Source organism: Macaca fascicularis, chromosome 8 (assembly GCF_037993035.2).
Source record: "Macaca fascicularis isolate 582-1 chromosome 8, T2T-MFA8v1.1".
In the NCBI taxonomy this organism is placed as follows: Eukaryota; Metazoa; Chordata; class Mammalia; order Primates; family Cercopithecidae; genus Macaca; species Macaca fascicularis.
In genome coordinates, this window is record NC_088382.1 from 41,926,367 (window position 1) to 41,952,624 (window position 26,258).

The following is a 26,258-nucleotide window of genomic DNA, read 5'->3' on the forward strand; positions in this document are numbered from 1 at the left end:
TTAAAATACCAAGAAGAATGCAAAGAATAACATCATGAAGGTCCATAAATCCACCGTTCATCTCCACTAAATTCCAGTATTTTGCCTTGCTTACTTAATTTTTCTTAAAACGAAAAGAAGTTACGAAAAAAAGATATGACGGAAATCCCCTTGTGTACTGCACCCTGAGATAAAGACTGAATTCGGGTTTCTCTTTTCCAGGCATGTATTTATATTATTAAAGCATTTGTAGATGTCTAACAATATGTAATAGTCTTTTGCATGTTTTCAAACTTGTATAAATAGTGTCATTTTTACAGGTTGCTTTACATTCAACATTATATTTTTGAGATTTTATCTTTGTTAATTCCACATGATTTTAAGTTCATTTATTTGAAATACCATGTCAGGCTGGGTGCAGCGGCTTGTGCCTGCAATCCCAGCATTTTCGGAGTCTGAGGTGGGTGGATCACTTGAGGTCAGGAGTTAGAGATCAGCCTGGCCAACATGAAGAAATTCTGTCACCACTAAAAATACAAAACTTAGCCGGGCGTGGTGGCAGGTGCCTGTAATCCCAGCTACTCAGGTGGCTGAGAATCTCTTGAACCTGGGAGGCAGAGGTTGCAATGAGCTGAGATCGCACCACTGCATTCCAGCCTGGGTGACAGAGTGAGGTTGTCTCAAAAATAAATAAAATATAATATCATATCATAAATTGTATTATATATCTTTAAAATACTACTATATAGTATTCCATTCTATGAATAATATACCATGTTTGAATTTCCTAGCTTTTGAAACTATTTTGCGATTACAGACAATGCTGCAATGAACTTTCTTGAGCACATCCTTTTTTGCCCTCCTAGGAGAATTTCTTTTTTTTTTGAGACAGGGTCTTGCTCTGTTGCCCAGGCTTGAGTGCAATATCATGATTGTAGCTCACTGCAGCCTCAAACTTTTAGGCTCAAGCTCCTAAGTAGGTGGGACGACAAGCACACACCACCACTTCTGCCTATTTTTTTTTTTTTATTAATACTTTTTGTAGAGATGGGGTCTTACTCTGTTGCCCAGTCTGGTCTCAAGGTATCCTCCTGCCTTGGCTTCCCACAGCTCTGGGATGACAAGTATGAGACACGGTGTCCAGTCTCCTAAGAGAAGTTTTAGAAGGGGCATTGCTGCGGTGAAGGGGAGGCCCATTTTCAGCTTCATCTTGTTAACTTCCACGCCAAAGGGGTTGACCAGTTGTACTTCTACCAGTAGTGTGTGAAAGTCCTATTAATCTACATGTTCCCAAGACTTGCTGTTGTTAATGCTTAGGTCTGAAATAATTTCTTATTGTTATTTTAATTGCATTTCCTGATTACTAGGACAGTTGAATATTGTTACAGTTTTTGTTTGTTTCTTCTGTTTACTTGTGTCCATTTGATTGATTTGGCCTTTTCTTAATTGATTTTATAAATTTTAAAAATTAACAGTAAAATTGACTTTTTAAAGGAGGGGATATGTATAGCTCTGAGTTATTTTTTTTAATTTTTTTTTTTTTTGAGATGGAATTTCGCTCTTGTCACCAGGCTGGAGTGCACGATCTCGGCTCACTGCAACCTCGGCCTCCCGGGTTCAAGGGATTCTCCTACCTCAGACTCCTGAGTAGCTGGGATTACAGGTTCATGCCCCCAAGCCGGTTAATTTTTGTATTTTTAGTAGAGACGAGGTTTTTACAAAGCTGGTCTCAAACTCCTGACCTCAGGCAGTCCACCTGTCTCAGCCTCCCAAAGTGCTGGGATTACAGGTGTGAACCACCGTGCCCAGCCTAGTTCTGAGTTTTAGCACGTCTAGATTCATGTCACCACTGTAGGAAGCAGGATGCATAACAATTCTATTACCCCAAGAAATGATCAGAATATTTTAACCATTCATTAAAAATGAATTCAATTTTTTGGCTTTATAGTTTTCAAGAAATTGGTTCATTTTATGTAAGTCATCAAATTTGTATTTGTGTAAACTGTTTGTAGTATTCTCTTATTATTCTTTAAATGTCTGCAGTATCTGTAGTGATGTCTTCTCTTTTGTTCCAGATACAGGTAATATGTTTCCCTCTCCCCACTTTTTTGGTTAATATGGCTAGAGGATTATCAATTTTATGGATGTTTTCAAAGAAGTAGTTTTGGTTTTATTGATATTCTTCATTGTTTTTGTTTTTAATTTTATTGGTTTCACTCTTATCTTTATTCTTTCATCTTTATTCTTTCCTTCTGATTTTTTGAGTTTATATTGGTTTTGTTTTTCTAGTTTCTTAATGTGGAAGCTTATAATATTGATTGAAGATTTTTTCTTTTAAGATAAGCATTTAATAATATGTATTTCCCTCTATGCATGCCTTAACTGCATCCCACAAATTTTATATTATATTTTTCATTCACTTCAAAGTATTTTCTAATTCCCCTTGAAACTTTCTTTTTGACATATAGATTATTATGTTGTTTAATTTCCAAGTGTTTGGGATTTTTCAGTTATCTTTTTGTTATTGATTGCTAATTTAATTTTATTATGATCTGAGAACATACTTTGTATGATTTCAAGGCTATTGCACTTATTAAGATTTGTTTTATGATCTTGGATATAATCTATCATAGTGAATGTTCCATGTGCATTTCAGAAGAATGTATATTCTGTTCTTGTTGGGTGGGTGTAGTGTTCTGTAAATGTCAATTGAATCCAGTTGGTAGATGAAATAGTTCAACTCTTTATATTTGCTGATTTTATGTTGGCTTGTCCTGTTACTGAGAAAGGAGTATTGAAATCTCTAACTATAATTGTGGACTTCTCTAGTTCTTTCAATTCTATCAGCTTTTGCTGTGTGTATTTTGAAGCTCTTTTGTTAGGTGCGTACACATCTAAAATTGTTATGTCTTCTTGGGGAATAGATTTTGTTTTTTTTTGGAGATAGAGTCTCACTCTGTCACCTAGGCTGTAGTGCAGTGGCACGATTTCAGCTCACTGCAACCTTTGCCCCCTGGGTTCAAGCGATTCTCATGCCTCAGCCTCCCGAGTAGCTGTGATTACAGGTGCCTGCCACCATACCTGGCTAATTTTTGTATTTTTAGTAGAGATAGGGTTTTGCCGTGTTGGCCAGGCTGGTCTCAAACTCCTGACCTCGGTTCATCCAACTGCATAGGCCTCCCAAAGTGCTGGGATTACAGGTATGAGCCACCACACCTGGCTGACTCTTTTATTTTTTATTTTTATTTTACTTACTTATATTTTTGAGACAGACTCTCACGCTGTTGCCCAGGCTGGAGTGCAGTGGTGCGACCTCAGCTCACTGCAACCTCCGCTTCCCGGGTTCAAGCAATTCTTCTGCCTCAGCCTCCCGAGTAGCTGGGATTACCCACATGCACCACCTCACCTGGCTAATTTTTGTATTTTTAGTAGAGACGGGGTTTCACCATGTTGGCCAGACTGGTCTCGAACTCCTGACCTCAAGTGATCTGCCCACTTTGGCCTCCCAAAGTGCTAGGATTACAGGCGTGAGCCACCAGGCCCCACTGGGTTGACTCTTTTATTATTATGTATTGCCTCTCTTTATCTCTGGAAATTATCTTTGCTCTGAAGTCTCTTTTGTCTAATATTAATATAGGCACTCCAACTTTCTTTTGATTAGTGCTTGCATGGTATATCTTTTCCCATTGTTTTATTTTTAACCTACTTGTATTATAAAATTGTAGATGGTAAATAGTTGGGTCTGTTTTTGTTTGCTTTAAAATCCAATCTGGGCCAGGAGTAGTGGCTCACGCCTGTAATCCCAGCACTTTGGGAGACCAAGGCAGGCAGATCACCTGAGGTCGGGAGTTCGAGATCAGCCTGACCAACGTGGAGAAACCCTGTCTCTACTAAAAATACAAAAATTAGCCAGGCATGGTGGTGCATGCCTGTAATTCCAGCTACCCGGGAGGCTGAGGCAGGAAAATCATTTGAATCTGGGAGGTGGAGGTTGTGGTGAGCAGAGATTGCATCATTGCACTCCAGCCTGGGCAACAAGAGCGAAACTCTGTCAAAAAAGAAAAGAAATCCAATCCAATCTGACTATCTCTTTTGGATCACTTTATTTCATATAAGTACCGATATATTTGAAATTAGGTCTCCCTTTTTAGTATTTATTTTATGTTTGTTCTGTTTTTAAAATTCCTATTTCCTCTTTCTTACCTTCTTTTGGATTATTTGATTTTTTTTTTGTATTTCATTTTAATTTATCTGTTTTTTTGTTTTTGTTTTTGTTTTCTCTTTTGAGACAGTCTTACTCCCATTGCCCAGGCTGGAGTGCAGTGGTGTGATCAAAGCTCTTCACAGCCTCTACTTCCCGGGCTCAGGTGATTCACCCACCTCAGCCTACTGAGTAGCTGGGACTACAGGCCCACACCACTACACTTGGTTAATTTTTAGTATTTTTAGTAGAGATGGGGTTTCACCATGTTGCCCAGGCTGGTCTTGAATTCCTGGGCTCAAACGACCCACCCGCCCTGGCCTACCAAAGTGCTGGGATTACAGGTATGAGTCACCACATGTGGCTATCTGTTGAGTTTTAACCACATCTTCCATCGTATAGTTTATTTTATTTTTTTTTTTGGCTGGGTGTGGTGGTTCACACCTGTAATCCCAGCACTTTGGAAGGCCAAGGTGGGTGGATCGCTTGAAGCCAGGAGTTTGAGACCAGCCTGGCCAACACAGCAAATCCCTGTCTCTACCAAAAAATACAAAAATTAGGCCGGGCGTGGTGGCTCACGCCTGTAATCCCAGCACTTTGGGAGGCTGAGGCGGACAGATCACGAGGTCAGGAGTTCGAGACCAGCCTGACCAACACGGTGAAACTCGGTCTCTACTAAAAATACAAAAAAAATTAGCCGGGCAGGGTGGCGTGGGCCTGTAATCCCAAATACTGTAATCTCCTGCCTCAGGTCGAGGCAGGAGAATTGCTTGAACCCAGGAGTCTGAGGTTGCAATAAGCTGACTCCATCTCAAAAAAAAAAACAAAAAAAACCAAAAAACAAGAATTAGCCAGGCCTGGTAGCACGCGCCTGTAGTCCCAGCTACTCAGGAGGCTGAGGTATAAGAATTACTTGACCTCAGGAGGCAGACATTGCAGTGAGCTGAGATCATGCCACTGCACTCTAGCCTGGGCGACAAAGTGAGACCCTGTCTCAAAAAAAAATTGTTTAAAATAGGTTGTTCTATAATATTATGATATATATACCTAATATTTCACAGTCTACTTAGAATTCATATTTTACCACCCCAGGTGGAATGTAGGAGCCTTACCACCACATGGATTTCTTTACCCTCCCCCTTTCTGCTTGTAGTTGTTAACTATATTATACCTACACACATCAAAAACTCTTTAAACCATAATTTTTTTTTCTTCTTTTTGAGACAGGATCTTGCTCTGCCATCCAGGCTGGAGTGCAGTGGTGCAGTCATGACTCAGTGTACCCTCTACCTTTGAGGCTAAAGTGATCCTCCCACCTCAGCCTTCCAAGTAGCTGGGATTTAACAGGTATGCACCACCAAACCCAGCTAATTAAAACATTTTTTTTTTGTAGAGACGGTCTCACTATGTTGCCCAGGCTTGTCTCAAACTCCTAGGCTCAAGTGATTCTCAGCCTCCCAAAGTGCTGGGAATAAAGGTGTGAGCCACTGCGCTTGGCCATGATATAATTTTTTAAATTTTATTTTTAATTATTATAGGTACATAGTAGTTGTATATATTTATGGAGTACTTTTTTTTTTTTTTTGTAGAGATAGGGTCTTGCTCTGTTGCCCAGGCTGAAGTACAGTGGCATGATCACAGCTGACTGCAGCCTTAAACTTCTGGGTTTCAGAGATCCTCCTGCCTCAGCCTTCCAAGTACCTGGGACAACAGGCTCATGCTATCATACCAGGCTGGCTAAGTTTTAACATTTTTTGTAGAGACAGTGTGTCACTATGTTGTTCAGGCAGGTCTTGAACTCCTGGCCTCAAGTGATCCCCCTGCCTTGGCCTCCTAAGGTGCTAGGATTACAGGCATGAACCACTGTGCCCAGCCTACATGTAACGTTTTCAAACAGGCTACATATAATGATCAAATCAGGGTAAATGGGGTATCCATCCTCTCAAGACTTTATCATTTTTGTTAGAAACTTTCCAATTTCACTTTTTTAGTTATTTAAGAATATACAATAAATTATTAACTAGAGTCACCCTATTGTGCTATCAAATACTTGATCTTATTCATTCTATCCAACTGTATTTTTGTACCCATTAACCATCTCTGCTTTATCTTCCACTTCCCGTTATCCTTTCATCCTCTATCTCCATTTGTTCATTTTTTTTTCTTTTTTTAACCTCTCATATATGAGAGCATGTGGTATTTGTCTTTCTGTGCCTGGCTTATTTCACTTAACATATTGTCTTCCAGTTTCATCCATGTTGTTGAAAATGACAAGATTTCTTTTTTTTTTTTTTTTTTTTTTTGGAGACAGAGTCTTGCTCTGCTCTGTCTTCCAGACTGGAGTGCAATGTTGCAATCTCGGCTCACTGCAACTTCCGCCTCCCGGGTCAAGTGATTCTCCTGCCTCAGTCTCCTGAGTAGCTGAGATTACAGGCGCCTGCCGCCACGCCCGGCTAATTTTTGTATTTTTAGTAGAGATAGGGTTTCACCATTTCGGCCAGGCTGGTCTTGAACTCCTGACCTTGTGATCCATCCACCTCGGCCTCCCAAAGTGCTGGGATTACAGACGTGAGCCACTGCGCCCGGCCTAAGATTTCACTGTTTATTGCTGAATAATATTCAATTGTATATATGTGCCACAGTTTCTTTCTCTGTTGCCCAGGTTGGAGTGCTGTGGCATGATCTTGGTTTACTGCAACCTCCGCCTCCCAGGTTAAAGCGATTCTCCTGCCTCAGCCTCCTGAGTAGCTGGGATTACAGGCATGTGCCACCACTCCCAGCTACTTTTTGTATTTTTAGTAGAGATGGGGTTTCACCATATTGGCCAGCTGGTGTCGAACTCTTGACCTCAAGTGATCCTCCCTCCTTAGCCTCCCAAAGTGCTGGGATTACAGGCATGAGCCACCATGCCCAGCCCACATTTTCTTTATCTATTCATCTGTTGGTGGATATTTAATTTGCTTCCATATCTTGGCTATTGTGAGTAGTGCTGCAATAACCATGGGAATGCAGGTATCTCTTCAATATACTGACTTCGTGTCTTTTGGATAGATACTCAACAATAAGATTGCTGAATCATGTGGTAGCTTTACTTTCAGGTTTTTGAGGAGCCTCCATACTATTCTCCAGGGTGGCTGTACTAGTTTACATTTCTACCAACAGCATAGGAGGGTTCCCCTCTCTCCATGTCCTTGCCAGCATTCATTATTGCCTGTCTTTTGGATAAAAGCCATTTTAACTGGGGTGAGATGATATCTTATTGTAGTTTTGATTTGCAATTCTCTGATGATTAGTGATGTTGAGCATTTTTTCTTATGCCTGTTGGCCATACATTTGAGAAGTGTCTATTCATATCTTTAGCACATTCTAAAATTGGATTGTTTTTCTCCAGTGGAATTGTTTGAGCTCCTTACATATTCTGGTTATTAATTCTTTTTCCGAATGGGTAGTTTGCAAATATTTTCTCCATTCTGTGGGTTGCTTCTTCTCTTAGTTTCCTTTGCTCTTCACTGTTTCCTTTGCTGTGCAGAAACTTTTTAGCTTGATGTGATCCCACTTGTCCATTTTTGCTTTGGTTGCCTGTGCTTTCAAGGTCTCACGGTACAATTTTTGCTTTCAATTGTCATATGTAAGGGCAGAGGGAAAGTTTCCCTTTTGTTCTCTCTAAAGATTTGCTAAAGTCCGGGTGCAGTGGCTCACGCCTGTAATCCTAGCACTTTGGGAGGCTGAGGTGGGTAGATTGCCTGAGCTCAGGAGTTCGAGACCAGCCTGAGCAACACAGGGAAACCCTGTCTACTAAAATACAAAAAAATTAGCCGAGTGTGGCGACATGCAACTGTAATCTCAACTACTTAGGAGGCTGAGACAGGAGGATCTCTTGAACCCGGGAGGCAGTGGTTGCAGTGAGCCGAGATCGCCCCACTGCATTCCAGCCTGGGTGACAAAGCGAGACTCCATATCAAAAATAATAATAATAATAAAATAAAATAAAGATTTGCTAAAATGGCTGACAATATACAGATTAATAGGAGAAAAAGGCATATAAATTTATTAACATACAAAAACATGGGAGCAATATTATATATGAGACCCAAAGAAGGGCCAGATGATTGAGGCTTATATATCCTCTTCACAGGGAAGAGGGAGATGGGGAAAATGTAGGGGTTGTTAATAATTTTTAGGGGAAATGAATGGGTCCAGGAGGCTCAGACATTATCTTGTAAATGATTCTCCTAGGAAACTAAATGATGCCAGCAAGTTACTGGAAGGTGAGGGGTGAAACTTAACTTGGTAGATAAAGCTTCCCAGGTTATCTCTTGGCGCTGCCTCAGAGGACTAGCTGAAGAGTTATCTGACTTTAGTCTTGATTCTTCTCTGACGGTTAATCTTTTCTGATTATTTGATGAGATTCCTAGGAAGGGGATCTTAAGACAATCGCATTTCTTTTGGAAAGAAGTTTCCTTAGTCAGATAAGCAAATTCTAGGGGAAGTCTCTAGGAGAATAGAGACTCTAGAAGTCTCTAGAAGTCTCTAGGCAGAGAGACCAGGCCAGAAAAGCCTTAATTCTGAGGTAGCTTCTAAGTCCTTTCTATTTTAGTTCAAAGTGTTCAGTATACCAAAGCGCCATACTTCTGAGGTATTGTTTTCTGAGCCCCAACATATACATATTTTAAAGAATTTAAGATAAAAATAGTCTACTATATTTAACCAGATTTTTACCATTTTTGTTTCTTTGTCTTCATTCTTGATGTTCTAAATTTCTTTCAGGTATCCTCTTTCTTCCGTTTGAAGAATTTTCTTTAGTATTTATTTTACAACAGGTCTGCTAATGATAAATTCTCTTGATTTTTCACTTGAGAACGCCTTTATTTCCCTCTTATTCTTGAAGAATATTTTCACTGGATATAGAATTTTTTTTTTTTTTTTTTTTTTTTGAGACGGAGTGTCGCTCTGACGCCCAGGCTGGAGTACAGTGGCGCGATCTCGGCTCACTGCAAGCTCCGCCTCCCGGGTTCACGCCATTCTCCTGCCTCAGCCTCCCAGTAGCTGGGACTACAGGCGCCCGCCACCACGCCCAGCTAATTTTTTTTGTATTTTTAGTAGAGACAGGGTTTCACCGTGTTAGCCAGGATGGTCTCGATCTCCTGACCTCGTGATCCACCCGTCTCGGCCTCCCAAAGTGCTGGGATTACAGGCGTGAGCCAGCGCAGCCCGCCAGAATTCTTTAAAAAATTGTCACATAATATGTAATTCACTGTTTTAACCATTTAAAAGTGTACAGTTCAGTGGCTTTTGGTATTTTCATAATGCTGTGCAACCATCACTATTATCTAATTCTAGAAGATTTTCATCACCTGAAAACTCTGTACCCATGAAGCAGTCATTCCTGATTTCTCCCCCTTCCCCAGTCCCAGCAACCCCTCAGCTGCTCTTCATTTCTATGGATTTGTTTATTCTGGATATTTCATTAAATGGAATCATACAATGTGTTAATGTGTTGCTTTTTTTGTCTGGCTTCTTCCACTTAACATGTTCTTTTCTTTTCTTTTCTTTTCTTTTCTTTTTTTGGGAGTGTAACTCTGCCACCCAGGTTGGAGTGCAGTGGCGCAATCTCAGGTCACTGCAGCCTCCACCTCCCAGATTCAAGCAATTCTCCTGCCTCAGCCTCCTGAGTAGCTGGGACTACAGGTATACGTCGCCACGCCCGACTAATTTTTTGTATTAAGTAGAGATAGGGTTTCATCGTGTTGCCCAGGCTGGTCTCTAACTCCTGAGCTCAGGCAATCCGCCCACCTCGGCCTCCCAAAGTGCTGGGTACAGGCATGAGCCCCTGCGCCTGGCCAGCATGTTCCACTCCGTTCCCCTCCCCTCCCCTCCCCTTTTCTCTCCTCTCCTCTCCTCTTTTCTCTCCTTTCTCTCCTCTCCTCCCCTCCCTTCCCCTCCCCTCCCCTCCCCCGCTCCATTCCCCTCCCCTCCCCTTGCCTTCTCTCCTCTCCTGTCTTTTTTCTCTTCTCTTCTGTTTTTTCTTTTCTTTTTTGACACAGGGTCTGCTCTGTCACCCAGACTAGAGTGCGGTGGCGTCATCTCAGCTCTCTGCAGCCTCAACCTCCCAGGCTCAAGTGACCCACCCACCTCTGCCTCCTAACATGCCGGGATTACAGACATGAGCCACCCTACCTAGCCACTTAGCATGTTTTAAAGGTTCGCCCATTTTGGCATTTATCAACATTTCATTTTTTATGATTGAATAATATTCCATTGTAGAAATATAACATATTTTGTTTATCCATTCATCATCAGTTGATGGACATTTTGAGGAGTTTCTTCCTTTTGGCTATTATAAATAATGCTGCTATGAGCAATCCTGTACAAGTTTTTGTTAGAACACCTGTTTTGAATTCTCTTGGTTGTATACCTGGGGTTGAATTGCTAGGTCATATGTACGTTTTAAATTTTCAAACATCCTATGTTTAACTTTTTGAGGAACTGCCAAACTGTTTTCTGTAGCAGCTGCACCATCCCACATTCTCACCAACAATGTATGATGGTTTCCATTTCTCTACATCCTTACCAGCCCTTAGTATTTTTTGTTTTGTTTTTTGATTATAGCCATCCTAATGGGTGTGAAGTGGCATTTTATTGTTTTTTAAATTTGTATTTCCCTAATAACTAATGATTTTGAGCATCTTTTCATGTGCTTGTTGGTCATTTGTATATCTTCCTTAGAGAAATGTCTGCTCTTTTGCCTTTTTTTTTTTTTTTTTTTTTTGAGACAGGGTTTGGCTCTGTTGCCCAGGCTGGAGTGCAGTGACACAATCACGGCTCACTGCATCCTTGACCTTCCCAGGCTCAGGTGATCCTCCCACCTCAGCCTCCTGAGTAGCTGGGACTACAGGCAGCATGCCACCATGCCGGGCTAATTTTTTTTGTATTTTTTTTTAGAGACAGGGTTTCACCGTGTTGCCCAGGCTGGTCCAAAGTCCTACGTTCAAGTGATTCACCTGCCTTGGCCTCCCAAAATGTTGGGATTATAGGTGTGAGCCACCATGCCTGGCCTCTTTTGCCCAATTTCGAATGAGATTATTTGTTTTTGCTGTGGAGGTTTTTTTTTTAATTTTAAATTTTTGTAGAGGCAGGATCTCCCTGTGTTGCCCAGGCTGGTCTGAAACTCCTGGGCTCAAGTGATCCCCTGCCTCGGCTTTCCAAACCGTTGTGATTACAGACGTGAGCCACTGTACCCAAACTATTGTTGAGTTTTAAGAGTTCTTTATATATCCTGAATACTAGATATATGATTTACAAACATATATCTAGCTCTGTTTCCCCAGTCTATAGGCTGTATTTTTATTTTCTTGATATGGGTTTTTTTTTTTTTTTTTTGAGACAGAGTCTTGCTCCATCACCCAGGCTGGAGTGCAGTGGGGTGATCTTGGTTCACTGCAACCTCCACCTCCCAGGTTCAAGTGATTCTCCTGCCTCAGCCTCCCGAGTAGCTGAGACTACAGGTGCGCATCACCATGCCCAGCTAATTTTTGTATTTTAGAGATGGGGTTTCATCCTGTTGGCCAGGCTGATCTCGAACTCCTGACCTCAGGTGATCTGCCCACCTCCACCTCCCAAAGTGCTGTGATAACAGGCATGAGTCACTGCACCTGGCCCGATATAGTGTCTTTTGATGTACAAAAGTTTTTTATTTTTTATTTATTCAGTTTACCCATTTTTAACTTTGTTGCTTATGCTTTTAGTGTCACATCAAAGTCTCCATGCGAAATCCAAGGTCACAGAGATTTACAGCTGTGTTTTATTCTGAGAGATGTATAGATCTAGTGTTTGTATTTAGGTCTTTGGTCCAATTTGAGTTAATTTTTGCATCTGGTTATCTAGTTGTCCCAGCAACATTTGTTGAGGGTGATTTTTTTTTCGCATTGAATGATCTTGAAACCCTTGTTAAAAATCTATTGACTATGGTTGTGTGGGTTTATTTCTGGGACTTTCTGTTTTAGTCCATTGATCTGTATGTTTATCTTTATGCCAGTACTACACTATTTTGATTACTGTAGCTTTGTAGTAAGTTTTGAAATCAGGACGTGTGTCTCCTGGCTTGCTTAATTTCTTTTTTTTTTTTTTTTTTTTTGAGACGGAGTCTCACTCTGTCGCCCGGGCTGGAGTGCAGTGGCCGGATCTCAGCTCACTGCAAGCTCTGCCTCCCGGGTTTACGCCATTCTCCTGCCTCAGCCTCCCGAATAGCTGGGAGTACAGGCGCCCGCCACCTCGCCTGGCTAGTTTTTTGTATTTTTTTTAGTAGAGACGGGGTTTCACCGTGTTAGCCAGGATGGTCTCGATCTCCTGACCTCGTGATCCGCCCGCCTCGGCCTCCCAGAGTGCTGGGATTACAGGCTTGAGCCACCGCGCCCGGCCAAGGCTTGCTTAATTTCAAAATTGATTCGGCTATTTGGGGTCCCTTGTGATTTCATATATATTTTAGAATCAGCTTGTCCATTTCTGTACAAAAAGTACAGATGAAATAGTCATAGTGATTGCATTAAATTGGATATTATCAGTTCATAGATTTTTTCCTTTTAGCACTTTAAAAATGTCATTTCTCCCCCTTCTGCTTTCTGTGGTTTCTGATGAGAAATCTGCAGTCATTCAAATTAGAGAGTGATAAGCAATGGGAATGTACCCCACATTCTCAAGACCACAGCTCCTCTGTTTTTTTCTGAGTTTCAGACATCTGCCAGTATTGTGCCTCTATTGTGATAGTGACTGCGGGCTGAAATGGGAGAGCACAAAAAAAGAGAAGAAAAAACAAAAGCAAAATAGAGGACTCTTTCTAACTCTTAGTGGTTCCCTTTTATCCTTTCTCACACTAGAAAAAGTTTTCTCTTGGTTTTCCTTTCTGTTCTCATCTGATGTGTACTCCTGGGTTTTGGCCAGGTAATACTGAAGGAAAACAAATGGTAAACATACCACTGGTTAGGTGGAACTTTGAATTCTGGTATCCTTCCCCAGTTGGCCTATTACCATTTACTTTTCAGTGTGCTTGGATAGTTAGCTGCTCCCTATGCAGCCTAGCCAGGGTTTATAGTTGTGTTGCATGTGACAGACAAGGTAGTGCATGCTTACTCCATCTTGCTGGAACTGGACGCTCTCTTAAATTGATCTTTAAGGGGTCCTTATAAAATATGGATACTAACCCCCTTGTCATTGAGTATACTGCACACATCTTCTTTCAGTCCTTGTCTTTAATTTTTTTTTTTTTTTTGAGAGGTAGTCTTGCTCTGTCGCCCAGGCTGGAATGCAGTGGCGTGATCTCGGCTCACTGTAAGCTCTGCCTCCTGGGTTCACGCCATTCTCCTGCCTCAGCCTCCCAAGCAGCTGGGACTACAGGCACCTGCCACCACGCCCGGCAAATTTTTTGTATTTTTAATAGAGACAGGGTTTCACCATGTTAGCCAGGATGGTCGCGATCTCCTGACCTCGTGATCCGTCCACCTCGGCCTCCCAAAGTGCTGGGATTACAGGCGTGAGCCACCGTGCCTGGCCAATCTTGTCTTAAAATTTTTATAAGTTATCTCTTGCATGTGTGTGTGTGTGTGTGTGTGTGTATGTGTATGTATCCTCCTGAGTAGCTGGGACTATAGGCACATGTCACTATGCCCAGCTAACTTTTTCATTTTTTGTAGAGACAGGGTCTCACTATGTTGCCCAGTCTGGTCACGAACTCCTGGCCTCAAGCAATCTTCCTGCATTAGCTTTCCAAAGTGCTGAGATTACAGGCATGAGCCACTGTGCCCAGCTCAATTGCAATTTTTTTTTTTTTGAGATGAAGTTTTGCTCTGTCACCCAAGCTGGAGTGCAGTGGCGCGATCTTGGTCACTGCAATCTCCACCTTCTGTGCTCAAGCGATTCTCCTGCCTCAGTTTCCCTAGAAGCTGGGATTACAGGCATGTGGCACCGCGCCTGGCTAATTTTTTTTTTTTTTTTTTTTTGAGACGGAGTCTCGCTCTGTCGCCCAGGCTGGAGTGCAGTGGCCGGATCTCAGCTCACTGCAAGCTCCGCCTCCCGGGTTTACGCCATTCTCCTGCCTCAGCCTCCCGAGTAGCTGGGACTACAGGCGCCCGCCACCTCGCCCGGCTAGTTTTTTGTATTTTTAGTAGAGATGGGGTTTCACCATGTTAGCCAGGATGGTCTCGATCTCCTGACCTTGTGATCCGCCCGTCTCGGCCTCCCAAAGTGCTGGGATTACAGGCTTGAGCCACCGCGCCCGGCCAGCTAATTTTTGTATTTTTAGTAGAGTTGAGGTTTCAACATGTTGACCAGGCTGGTTTCAAACTCCTGACCTCAGGTGATCCATCCACCTCAGCCTCCCAAAGTGCTGGGATTACAGGTGTGAGCCACTGCGCCCAGCTGCATCTGTAGATAAGAATTATTGAAAAAAGAAAAACAACCATAGTACCATTATCAAACCTAAACACATTTAAAAATAATTCCTTCACATTAACTATATACTCCATGTCTACGTGTTCAACTGTATTGAGTTTCAGCAAATATTTTTTCTTCATCCATTGTGTTAAGTGGATTTTTTCTCCTTTAATTTGTTAAAGTAGTATAATTTAATAGATTTTCTTATGTCTAACATTCCATTTTTGAATTCCAGAAATTAAACACAACTAGGTCATGGTATATATATCTTTCCTTGAATTTAATATGCTAGTATTTCATTTGGAAGCTCTGCATCTATGATCATAAATGATATTGCTCTACTGTATTTTTTATTCAGTGCTTATGAAGTTTTGATATTATAGTTAAGATCCTAATGAAGTGAGTTGAGTAGCTGTATTTCTTAGGGTAAAAGCTAAGCTCCTATAACACCACCACCACCAAAAAAACTGAAATACGGTTGTTTAAATAAGATGGAAGTGTACTTCTTGCTCACACTCTAGAAATGAATGGTCCAGGCTGATGGGGCAATTCTGCTCAGTGCAGTCATTTGGAGACCTGAGGGTTTCCTGTTTGGTTTCTGTGCCATCTCCTAAAGGTGTTTGTCTTCATCTACACGGCATACAGGTTCAGCTCTGTATGTGTGCAACCCTCAGGAAAGGGAGGATAGGAAAGAGGTGGGTGAGCAATTTCCTTTGAAGCAAATGTTGTCCCCTTGATTCATATGTTCAAGTTTTAACTCCCGGTAACTCAGAATGTGACCTTATTTGAAAATAGGGTCATGACAGATATAATTAGTTTAAAGTGATATTGGAGTAGGGTGGGCCACTAATCCAATGTGACTGGTGTTCTTATAAAAAGAGGAAATTTGGGCCAGGCACAGTGGCTCACACCTATAATCCCAGCACTTTCCTAGGCCGAGGAGGGAGGATCACTTGTGGCCAGAAGTTGGAGACCAGCCTGGGCAACAGAACAAGATCCCATCTTTATCAACAATAAAAATTAAAAAAAAAAATTATCTGGGTGTTGTGGCACACGCCTGTAGGTCCCAGCTACTTGGGAGGCTGAGGTGGGAGAATCACTTTAGCCTGGGAGGTTGAAGCTGCAGTGAACCATGATGGTACTACCGCACTCCAGCCTGGGTGACAGAGTGAGACCCCATCTCAAAATTTAAAAAAAAAAAAAAAAAAAAAAAAGAGGGGTGGGGGAATTTGGACACACCTGAGGGAAAACACCATGTGAACATGAAGGTAGAGAGACACCAAGGAATGCCACAGATTGCCAGTGTACCACCTGAAGCTAGGACACAGGGTGGAACAGACTTCCCCTCACAATCATCAGAAGGAACCAACCCTACTGACACCTTGATCTTGGACTTCCAGCCTCCAGACTGTGAGGGAATACATTTCTGTTGTTTGATCCTCCAGTTTGTGATACTTTGTTACAGCAACCCTAGGAATCGCCATTTCTCCATAGCAAGTAATGGAGAAATGGCACCACATTTGCTCATCATCTAAGGTGAGCATTTAGTCAGACACACCTCAGTTGCAAGGAAGGTTGGAAGATGCAGGCCGTAACTGGGCTATCCTGTGCTCTACAGAAAATCTTACCAGAAGAAGAATTTAGGAGGACAAATGGCACAGGAACAGAAAACTCTTTTTTAAGAGTTTATTTGTGGCTGGGTGCAGTGGCTTACACCTGTAATCCCAGCACTTTGGGAAGCCAAGGCGGGCGGATCACCTGAGGTCAGAAGTTTGAGACCAGCCTGACCAATATGGTGAAACCCCATCGCTACTAAAAATACAAAAATTGCCGGGCATGGTGGTGTGTGCCTGTAATCCCAGCTACTCAGTAGGCTGAGACAGGAGAATGGCTTGAATTCGGGGGTGGAGGTTGCAGTGAGCCAAGATTGTGCCACTGCACTCCAGCCTGGGTGACAAAAGGAGACTCCATCTCCAAACAAACAAACAAACAAACAGTTTATCTGTGCCTTAGTGGTTTAAGAAAATGAGTTCCTGGCCGGGCGCAGTGGCTCACGCCTGTAATTCCAGCACTTTGGGAGGCCGAGGCGGGCGGATCACAAGGTCAGGAGATCGAGACCACAATGAAACCCCGTCTCTACTAAAAATACAAAAAAAAAAAAAAAATTAGCCGGACGCGGTGGCGGGCGCCTGTAGTCCCAGCTACTTAGGAGGCTGAGGCAGGAGAATGGCGTGAACCCGGGAGGCGGAGCTTGCAGTGAGCCGAGATCGCGCCACTGCACTCCAGCCTGGGCGACAGAGCCAGACTCCATCTCAGAAAAAAAAAAAAAAGAAAATGAGTTCCTAAAACCATCTGGGACAGATATCATTTAGGGCAAGAGCCTTTTCTTTTTTTGTTTTGAGTTGGAGTCTTGCTTGGCTGGAGTGCAGCAGCACGATCTCAGCTCACCACAACCTCTGCCTCCCGGGTTCAAGTGATTCTCCTGCCTCAGCCACCTGAATAGCTGGGATTACAAGTGCCCGCCACCATGCCCAGCTAATTTTTGTGTTTTTAGTAGAGACAGGGTTTCACCATGTTGGCCAGGCTGGTCTGGAACTCCTGACCTCAGGTGATCCCCTTGCCTTGGCCTCCCAGAGTGCTGGGATTACAGGTTTGAACCACTGCGCCCAGCATTAAGGCAAGAGACTTTTGATTACCAGTTCAAAAAGTTTGATGGTAATTAGTTTAGTTAGGCTTTCCATTTATTTTTGCATCGTTTTGGCTATTTATGCCTAGAAAATTATCCATTTTATCTGAAGTATTTAATACATAAAGCTTTTCACAAAAATTTTCAAATCTTCTGTGTAGGTGGAAATAGTAATTTTTTATTCCTGATATTGTTAGTGCATCCTTTCCTTTTTTTTTTTTTTTTTTTTGAGACGAGTCTCCCTCTGTTGCCCAGGCTGGAGTACAGTGGCGTTATCTCGGCTCATTGCAACCTCTGCCCCCCAGGTTCAAGTGATTTTCCTGCCTCAGCCTCCTGAGTAGCTGGGACTATAGGCATGCGCCACCATGCCCAGCTAATTTTTGTATTTTTAGTAGAGGTGGGGTTTCACCATGTTGGCCAGGCTGTTCTCAAACTCCTGACCTCTGGTGATCTGCCTGCCTCAGCCTCCCAAAGTACTGGGATTACAGGCGTGAGCTATGGTGCTCAGCCTCCTTTCTTTCTTTTCTATTTTTTTCATTGATCAGGCTTGCTAGAGATTTGTCTGGTTTATTAATTTTCCCCCAAGGACCAGCATTTTACATTATCCTTTCTATTGTTTGTTTTTTGTTTCATTAAGTTCTGATCTTATTTTTTTAGCTTTATCTTTATATGAAATCACACATACACATAAAGAGTTAAATTGGTCTATAAGACTTATTATGAAAAACAGCAGTTCCCTACTCCTTGCCTCACGTTTCCCTTTCTTCAGAGGCAACCTTTTTCAGCTCATTGATTGATTGATTGGGACGGAGTTTTGCTATGTCGCCCAGGCTGGAGTGCTGTGGCTACTCGCAGTTGTGATCATAGTGCACGGCAACCGAGGGCTCCTGGGCTCAACTGATCCTCCCCCCTCCTTTTTCAACTCTTTCAGCTAGTTTTTTTTGGTGTTTATCTCTTTCTCTCTAAATAATATGCATATATTCATTTTTCAACTATAGCTTTTACTTATGGTCCTCTCTCTATGGACAATAAAGCTTTGGCTCTCTTCCACCCCCTTCTCCACCACTACACATACACTATTTTGTCCCTTAATCCCTTCAGTACTATAATTTTGATAAGATCAGTATCAAATATTTATATTACTATGACTATTGTAACACTGTGATTATTTTTCCTTTTCTGCACAACTTTTTATTTTCCCTGGAGTTCATGATTGTCTTCCTTTTTCATTTGCTTCATTTTCTATATTCTTACTACTAATTTAGTCCAAGTTATATAAACCTTTTTTTTTAATCACCCAGGCTGGAGTGTAGTGGCACGATCTTGGCTCACTGCAACCTCCGCCTCCCAGGTTCAAGTGATTCTCCTACCTCAATCTCCTGAGTAACTGGGACTACAGCTGTGCACCACCACACCTGGCTAATTTTTGTATATTTGGTAGAGGTGGGGTTTTACCATGTTGCCCAGACTGGTCTTGAACTCTTGATCTCAGGTGATGTGCCCGCCTCAGCCTCTCAAAGTGCTGGGATTACAGGTGTGAGCCACCGTGCCTGGCCATGTATAAACCTTCTTTCAGTGCATCCAAACATTAAGTAGTTTATCACTTGTTTTTTTTTTTTTGAAACGGAGTCTCACTCTATCCCCCAGGCTGGAGTGCAGTGGCGCCATTTCAGCTCACTGTAACCTCTGCCTCCTGGGTTCAACCGATTCTCCTGCCTCAGCTTCCCAAGTAGGTGGGACTACAGGTGCGTGCCACCACGCCCAGCTAATTTTTGTATTTTTAGTAGAGACGGGGTTTCACCACGTTGGCCAGGCTGGTCTGGAACTCCCGACCTCAGGTGATCCGCCCGCTTCGGCCTCCCAAAGTGCTAGGATTACAGGCATGAGCCACCGCGCCCGGCCAGTTTATCACTTTTATCTTCTTGAGGGAATCTTTCCTGGAGCATTCTGATCTGCTGCAATCCGGACTGGTTGCCTTCCACACTCATTACACAGCTCTTACCTTGGTGTCCCCTTTCATCATTGTCCTAGGGATTCTTTCTCTCTTTCCAGGTTTGGTTTTGTATTCCATAGCTGCTTCTTTTTGCTTTCTTATTTTTGGTAAAACACATCCTTCAGTCGCTTCCTGAGAGAAGATACTAAGGAAATACATCACAAAAATTATTTGTACACGTGTAAAATATTTTTTTCTCTATCTTTACGCGTGATTGCAACTTTGAGTGTGAAATTTTATGTTAGAAATAATTTTTCCTTTAGAATTTCAAGGGCATTGCTTCATTATTTTCCAGATTCTATTTTTGCTTTTGAGTGGTCTGAATGAATTCTGATTCTTGATAACTGAGTATACAACTGTTTGTCCCCATCTCTGGATGCTTATAGGATCTTCTTTTTATCCCTAATATTCCGAAATTTCATTATGATGTGCTTTGTCATGGCTCCATTTTCATCCTTAGTGCTGTGCACTAGGTGGGCTCTTTTAATTGACACATTTCTGTCCTTTTTTTCTGAGAACACTTTTTGAATTTTTGCTGAATTCCTTCCCTCAGTTTTCCCCCAAGTTCTGTTTCTAGAACTCTATTTGGATGTTGGGTCTCCTGAACTTGTTGTGATCTTTTCCTCCTGTTTTATAACTCTTTATTTTTTGGGTCTATGTTATGTGGAAGGGTGGTATATCTTCAAATACAGCCATTATGCCTTTATCAGTAAAGAACATAGAAACTAATCTAGGTATTTCAAGCAGAAAGGGGTTGAATATAGGGAATTGGGTGCTAACAACAAAAAAAGAAAATCAGGGGATGCATGTAACTTTCAGATTGACCACTGTAGCTACGGTCCAGAGAGTCTAGAAGTTGCTGTTATCATCTATTAATAGATGTCAGAGAACTGGAGGAAATCTCTGCTGGTATCACACTTATCTTGCATCCCTGGGGTTCATGGGTGGCAGGGGAATGGAGTTTAGCCACTCTGTATAAACTATGTCTGACCGAGTCTAGACACCCACTGCCTCTGCTGGAGGAAGAAAATGACTCATCTCCAATCTCCCTTCCAAATCTCTGGTACAAAGTTTAGAAGAGGGTAGCAAGATGCTAATAGAAACAGAAACAAAAAATAAAAATAAATACATAAAGCCAGCTTCTCTATTCTCCTCTTCTAGATCTCTCTTAGGCTAGAGTCTCTTAAACTACTTATGTCTTGTCTTTCATATTTTTCCTTCTTTGCCTCTTTGTACTTCATTTTGGATAAATTTTTCCATACTATCCCCCATTTCATCATCTTTTCTCTGACCTCACTCAGTCTAGAGTTTAACCTGAATACCGAGGCTTAAAAAATTCAATGGCTATTTTTGTCTAAGATTTCCAGTTTGTTCTTTTCCTTTTTTTTTTTGGTTGGTTGGTTGTTTTTGACAGAGTCTCACTCTGTCACCCAGGCTGGAGTGCAGTGGTGTGATCTCGGCTCACTGCAACCTCCGCCTCCCGCGTTCAAACAATTCCCTTGCTTCAGCCTCCTGAGTAGCTGGAATTACAGGCATGGCCTGGCTAATTTTGTATTTTCAGTAGAGACAGGATTTCACCATGTTGGCCAGGGTGGTCTCGAACTCCTGACCTCAGGTGATCCACCCGACTTGGCCTCCCAAAGTGCTGGGATTACAGGTGTGAGTCATCGCGCCTGGACTTTTCCTAATCTTTTTTATTCCCACTTCTTCTTGTTCCATTCCTATTTTCATCTAATATTTATTGCTTATTTTTAATATGTTTTTATGATTTCCTTGAGAAATGTAAATTCATATATACTGCAAAACCTATCTTCTATAAAACTGATAGATTTTACTACTACTCTATAAAACTGATAGATTTTACGACTTCTGCTCTATAAAACTGATGTCAACTGGAATGAATTCATGTTGATTATTGATTTTACCATCTTTCTTAGCATTAGACTTTTTCATTGTTAAAATGTGTTTTGGAATTTTGATTTGCAGATCCATTTCTAGTGCTGGTTTTCCCCCTTTGATTTGTTTTGTTTTTGTCTTTTTTCCTCCTCTTCCTGAATGCGCAGTTTATAGTTTTGTGGTCGCCTCCACCCATTTTCCTAAGCCGCTGTTCCAGTGCCAGCTCTTACGTGTTGTTTCATGGTTCCTTCTTCTGTGCCAGAATGATGCCAATCCAGATGAGGAGCTGTGGGTGGCTTGGCACGGGTCCTCACTTTGAGGCTGTGCTCTATTTCCACCCCACCTTACCTCACCCTATCCTGGTCTCCAGCATCTAAAAGCAGGGTCTTCCTCTCGGCTTTCTCTCAGGACAACGTTTTTCAAGTAAACATTTCTATCGAAATATGACAGACATACAGAAACGCACATGAATCGTAAAGGGGCACCTCGATGAGTTTTCGCAAAGTGAATGCTCCTGTGTAACAAACCCCCAGAGCACAAAAAGAACATTCTTGGCCCCCAGAAGGCCCCTGGTGTTCATCTTAGTCACTGCCCTTTCTAAGGTAACTGCGCTCCTGGCTTCTCTAACAAACTCTTGGGACTCAGAGCCCAGCAGCATGTCGGTCACAGCCCCATTTAGTGATTTTGGGCTCTGTTCTTGCTTCTGGTTCACAGAAAGCTTGCCTTGTTTTTGAGCCCAACTGTGTGTGTTGGGTTACATGCGAGAATGTTTTATTTACTGCTGCTCTGTGGTTGGAATAGAGAACTCACCGCTCCATCTTGACTGGAAGTCCAGCAGAACCTGTTTATGGGACGGTCACTAGTTCTGACTGGAGACCAGGGAAATGGTAGCAGATGGGCTGGGTTCAGCGGATGAAAAGCCTTTGTATGCTCACTAATAAATTCAGATGTTGTCCTCCAGTTAGTGAACGGATGATGAGAGACTGCATGCAGGAAAATGAGATGCTTTGGGATGTGTACATTTTAGAATTATTTCTCTGGCTAAACCAGGGAGGATGGAATGAAGGAGAGCCACACACAAGCATGTTTACCAGCTGGGAGGGAATTTCTGTAATTCGGGTGAGGCATGCCCAGGGTCCATGAGGGCAGTAGTCGTGGGGGTCGCAAGATTATACGAATGAATTTGCCGGGTGTGATGGCTCACAACTGTAATCCCAGCACTTTGGGAGGCCAAGGTGGGTGGATCACCTGAGGTTGGGAGTTTGAGACCAGCCTGACCAACATGGAGAAACCCCATCTGTACTAAAAATACAAAGTTAGCCAGGCGTGGTGGCACATGCCTGTAATCACAGCTACTCAGGAAAGCTGAGGCAGGAGAATCGCTTGAACCTGGGAGGCGGAGGTTGCGGGGAGCTGAGATAGAGCCATTGCACTCCAGCCTGGGCAACAAGAGCAAAACTCTGTCTCAAAAAGAAAAAAAAAAAAAAAAAAAAAAGAATGAATCTGGGAGATAAATAAGAGGTGACTGATTAGATGGATGTCAAGGATGACTTTTAGTTTCTGAAAACTGTGAAAGGTGGTACAATTTACAGGACTTAAGGAATGCCAGGGATGGAGCAGGTTTCTGGGCATGTATTTCATTTGCCAGTTTTGTCAGTGGTTGGCTCTGCATGTCTTCTCCCAAGCTTCTGGTCCCATGACTCATCTGACAGATGAATGTTTGTTGAGTCCCTGCTGGTGAGGGCTGGGGCCTGGGGAGATAAGGATGAGGAGGGACATAACTAGGAGACAGGGCCACCTTCAGGCCGGGGCTCTTTGCAGTGGGCATTTGTCAGCGTACAGGAAATGCCTGTGCTCAGATTTCCTGCCCACAAGGTGCGGGGGTGCCAGATCCACCTGAAGCTTGGGCTCCTTTGTGGAAAGGAAAGGGAGAGGGAAGCAGAGAGTCAAGTGCATAAGAAGTAAATAGAGACCCTGAGAAAGAGAGGCAGACCTAGGGGAAAGGAATTCCAGTTTTTCCTTTCTTCTGGTTGGTCAGAGTTCAGTCCTTTGCCCCCATCCTAACACCTTCTGCTTCAAAAGGTCCTTCATTGCTTGGGACCCAGCCTCTTACTGCAGCTCTTCCCCAACCACATCTACCGAAGGGGTAGATAATTCAGTGGCTCAACACAAATGTGTCTTGGCATCTTGGAGTCAGGAGGACAAATTTTGCCTTCTGTGTGATCCTGCAGAAGGCATCCCAGGAGGTCTATGATGTTTCCGCCTTCTGATCCTTCTTTCTCTCCATGTACCCCTTAACCTCTTCCCATCATCAAGCCCTGTTTAGCTTGCCTGGGAGCCAGGCTGGGTGTTGCAATCTTTCTGGGCCAGGCTGTTAACTGAGTAGCAGTCTGAGCAGGTGCTAGAAACGCGTCCCTGGAGTCTAGGGTTTCCGAGGAGTCAGCTCAGAACCTAGAAGTTTACTCTATGGAGGGTCAAGGTACAGAAACCCAAGAATGGGGAATAAGCTGAAATCTATCACTGCATCTCCCTAGGCCTCAGAAACAGGTGGGTCCCACTTCTGTGGTCTTCCTCACATTCATTCTTATTCCTCACACTCATTCTTATTTTAGGCAGAAACAGAATAGTAGGATGCTATGACCTGTGAAATCATAATCTAACCCTTACATTTCCGTAGATGAGGCCCAGGGAGGTTAAACTGATTTTTCCAGGTCAAACCAGGAACATTCTACTTTGTTATTCCTTCCCCACCCCCACCTCTGGCTCCCAAAGGGCTTTGGGGTCAACTTAGTGAGCTTTGGGGTGCCATTGCCAATCCAGATATGAACAGCCGGCCCCATGGGCAGCCTAGGATCCGAGTTTGGGGTTTGATCAGAGTCTTAAGTTCAGCGGGTCTCTCCCCTGCAGGCCCCTGCACCTGGGGTTGGGAGAATGAATAAGAACCTTGTCTGGTAGGAATTTCTTTCCTCTGCTGTTTGCTTTGGGTTTTTTCCCTCTCCATTCCTGGCGGCTAACCCAATATTTGGCTTTCTAAATTTCTAAATTTCTGTGCGCACTAAATATATTTCTTCATTTAACCCCCAGAATCATGGTTTCCTACCTGCTTCCCACGACCGGATCCACAGCCTGGAATGAAAACAGAACCCCGAGGGCATCGGCAGCTCAGGGCTGAGGGGGTGGTGGTTCCGGGGAGGGGGAGGAGCAGAGCCAGGGAGGGAGGGTGCACTCACCCACGTTGGGCATCTCAGACATCCTGAGAAAGGCAGGAACACAGGGAGGGGGGAGACGCCTTGGCTTCTCTCCCAATTCCCCGCAGCCAGGGCCCTGCTCCTCCCCTCCCTACCCAAAAGGGGGCCTGGTCCCCACCCACAGCGCCTCTGCGCAGCCCCAACATCCCAGGTGCAGGCCGTAAGCTAGACCTGGGGCGTGGTGAAAACAAGCAAAACCTGCGCCTGAATCCCACTCCGCCACACCTTGTCCCCCTGCAGACCCCTCTAGCTCGGCCGCGGCCCTCTTGCACCGAGTACTCTTACAGGGCTCCCTCACCGCCCTGCCCTCCCCACTGTAAACAGTCAAGGCCGTGGTATAGCTGAGCTAAATTGAACTGGGCAGTGGAAAATTCCCCTCCGGAGCCTCCCGGGGAGGAGCTCTAAGCAGCTGCTACCGAACCCCAGGGCTTGTTAGGCACCTGGCTTTCAGGTTCTCCACCCACTCAGCCCCCAGCTGGGGAGGAGGTGGCTGTTTCTCTCTGCTTCGGAGCAGGAAGGGAGATGCAGAGACCCGGCTCCCCAGCCTTGACCTGAGCTAATGCCTGCTAAAACATCTCGTCTTAAATCAGACTTGGTTTTCCAGATTTGGGAGCCGGTGGCAGTACATTCTGTCTCCGTCTGGCTGAGCAGGAAAACAGGAGACGGAGCTTCCTACCACCTGATTTACAGCCTTGGCGTGGTTTTGAGACACAAATCACCCGAGAGAGCGGCTCAGTTGTAGTTCTGCAGATACGATCCGGCAGGATCACCTGGAAAGATCGCTTCCCGCCAGTGGGGAGGGCCACAGGGCCTGGGAAAAGGCCTCCTCCTAGCCTGAAACGCCGTCCACCCCCCGAATGTGTCTGGGACCCCACTGGACCATGTTGGAACCTGGGGGATGGACGATGGGGTGATGGATGGTAGGGCAGGCGGCAGTGGGTCCAGGAGTCCTGATTCCGACCTTCCTCGGTCCCCTCATTCCCTTCCTTGCCTTTTCCTGCCTTTGTTTCTTCAACCTGAATCTGTCAAACACTCCCCAGGCACCCGGCACTCGTAGCTGCCCTAGAAGGACACAAGAATAGTAAGTCTCTGGTCCTGCACTTAGTTCCAGAGGAAGAGGAAATAGGAATGTAAATGCTTGCAACAAAAGATTGAATGCAGTTAGTGTCATGACACAGGTACAGATGAGGTGTCCTGGGACTGTGAAGACCTCTCAGCAAGAGTCAGGGGAGCCTTCCATGAGGTGACGCTCATGTTCAGGACAGAACACAGGAGATGCCCTGGCGACAAGGCTGACTTGGTTTTGTGGGGATTCTCTGTTTTATCTCCATCTCCAGGGCACTTTATCCTTTTAAAATACTTTTTTTTTTTTTTTTTTTTTTTGAGACAGAGTCCAGGCTGGAGTGCAATGGCGTGATCTCAGCTCACTGCAACCTCTGCCTCCCGGGTTCAAGCGATTCTCCTGCCTCAGCCTCCTGAGTAGCTGAGACTACAGGCGCCTGCCACCACACCTGGCTAATTTTTGTATTTTTAGTAGAGATGTGGTTTTGTCGTATTAGCCAAGCTGGTCTCAAACTCTTGACCTTGTGATCTGCCTGCCTTGGCCTCCTAAAGTGTTGGGATTACAGGTGTGAGCCACCATGCCTGGCCCATTTTTACTCTTAGATTAGCCAAACCCAGATCTCAGGGTCTTGTCTGTCCTTCCCACACCCTGCTTTTTTTTTTTTTTTTTAGATGGGGTCTTGCTGTATTGCCCAGGCTGGTCTCAAACTCCTGGGCTCAGGGAGTCCTCCCACCTCAGCCTCCTGAGTAGCTGAAATGACAGGCAAG

The 26,258-nt window shown here is 43.7% G+C and overlaps 1 long non-coding RNA gene across 1 annotated transcript; it reads right to left on the reverse strand.

Moving 5' to 3' along the window:
* Positions 1-19,924: 19,924 nt before the first annotated feature.
* LOC123575179 (uncharacterized) lies at positions 19,925-24,504 on the reverse strand. Its single transcript, XR_010577255.2, has 2 exons — positions 24,281-24,504; positions 19,925-22,931 (listed from the first exon to the last, which is right to left on the reverse strand). It is a non-coding gene; the product is annotated as an uncharacterized lncRNA (long non-coding RNA).
* Positions 24,505-26,258: the final 1,754 nt, after the last annotated feature.